We start from the raw sequence: 2,287 nt of genomic DNA on the forward strand, positions 1-2,287 counted from the left end.
CACATTATTCAGTACTACTGCAGTTGCTATATAATTCCAATAGATGGGAGCATAAGACCACAAATGACATTTCAGAAGATTAGTTTAGTTTTCTCCCTGGATACACCACCACTCCCCGCGCTTCTTTCTGTCCCTTTACACACTGCTAACGCAAGAGACTGAAAAAGCATTTAGCAGATTACTGTGAAGTAATATAATGATGATTCATGTTTATTATTACCTGTTTTTATGCTCATGTTTTGAAATTATACTTCATTAATATAACGATTATCAATAAGTCTGAACATTAATTTAGTCACCTCTAGTTGAGAAAAATTGTCAAATTCATCAACCAGCATCGAGCCACTCTGTCTTCTCTCTCTAGTAGTCAACTCAGCCCTGGTAAAAAGCTGGTGTCGTCGCTCTGTCTTCTCTCTCTAGTAGTCAACTCAGCCCCGGTAAAAAGCTGGTGTCGTCACTCTGCCTTCTCTCTCTAGTAGTCAACTCAGCCCCGGTAAAAAGCTGGTGTCTTCACTCTACCTTCTCTCTCTAGAAGTCAACTCAGCCCCAGTAAAAAGCTGGTGTCGTCACTCTGCCTTCACTCTCTAGTAGTCAACTCAGCCCCGGTAAAAAGCTGGTGTCGTCACTCTGCCTTCTCTCTCTAGTAGTCAACTCAGCCCCGGTAAAAAGCTGGTGTCGTCGCTCTGCCTTCTCTCTCTAGTAGTCAACTCAGCCCCGGTAAAAAGCTGGTGTCTTCACTCTGCCTTCTCTCTCTAGTAGTCAACTCAGCCCCGGTAAAAAGCTGGTGTCGTCGCTCTGCCTTCTCTCTCTAGTAGTCAACTCAGCCCCGGTAAAAAGCTGGTGTCGTCACTCTGCCTTCTCTCTCTAGTAGTCAACTCAGCCCTGGTAAAAAGCTGGTGTCGTCGCTCTGCCTTCTCCAGGGGCATGTTGAGGTAAATTTACTAACCGGTAGGGTTTAATGATGTAATTTATTGGCGGGCTGGAAGACGCACTCTTGTCTTTTCTATTCCGAGGTTGTTTACTCGCAATATCAGATATTAAGATGATGTTTTATAATGCACGTATACTGAGGTTGAGGTTTTGACTAGCGATTATTTACCCGGTGTTCAATACCTGCTATAATCACTATTTTGTTGCTCTCCCGAAAGCAATACAGGCCCATTACGAGATATATAGTTAACCTGTTGGGGCTCGGGGGCAGTATTGAGACATTTTGAAAAAAATATGTGCCCATTTTTAACTGCCTCCTACACCAACTCAGAAGCTAGGATATGCATATTATTAACACATTCGGATAGAAAACACTCTGAATTTTCTAAAACAGTTTGAATGGTGTCTGTAAGTATAACAAAACTCATATTGCAGGCAAAAACCTGTGAAAAATAGATTAAAAAAAAATGTGAATTTTGTGACTGTACTATTTAGTGTCATTGTTTTATAGATACCATAGTGAGAAAGGATTCATTTCGCAACACCTACGGCTTCCACTAGATGTCAACGATCTTTATAAAGTTGTTTGAAGCGTCTATGATAAACAGAGAGCAAATTAGAATCCAAGGAAGTTGACATGTCATCACTTCATTTTTTTGCGCCTGCGCATAAATCTGAGAAACGTGAGTTTGTCATCATTTTTTATCTAGACATAGGATAGGTTGTGTGAAAATATTACTGATGTTTAACGTTAAAAATGGACCAAAAGATTAATGCTAAACAACATTTGACATGTTTGAACGAACATAAATAGATTATTTACTAGGTTTTTTTTAGCTTTTCGGCGTGATTTTACCAGCCCTCCAACCACGTTTTGTGGGAGCATAATGAACGCTAAGTACTTGGTGTTATTTGGACATAAATTATGAACTTTGTCAAAAGAAACCACATTTGTTCCGGACCTGGAATGCCTTCCGGACCTGGGATCCTGCCTTCTGATGGAGATAATCAAAGGTAAGGGGGTATTTACAATGTTATTATCGATTTTAGATGATGCTAACTGTATAGCATAGCCTGTTGTTCTTAGCATAGCACCCCGTTTATTGCAAAATGTGATTTCCCAGTAAAGTTATTTTGAGATCTGGCCATTCGGTAGCAATTACGAGATGATAATATATTATTCTTTGAATGACAATATTATAATTTACCAATGTTGTCGAATAGTAATTTTGTTATGTTCACCGGAAGCATTTCAGAGAAGAAAAAAATCTGAATTTCACGCTACTGTAAAATGCTGTTTTTGGATATAAATATGAACTTGATGGAACAAAAAATGCATGTATTGTATAACATAATG

Source organism: Salmo salar, unplaced genomic scaffold, assembly GCF_965601325.2.
Source record: "Salmo salar unplaced genomic scaffold, fSalSal1 ptg000152l, whole genome shotgun sequence".
Lineage (NCBI taxonomy): Eukaryota > Metazoa > Chordata > Actinopteri > Salmoniformes > Salmonidae > Salmo > Salmo salar.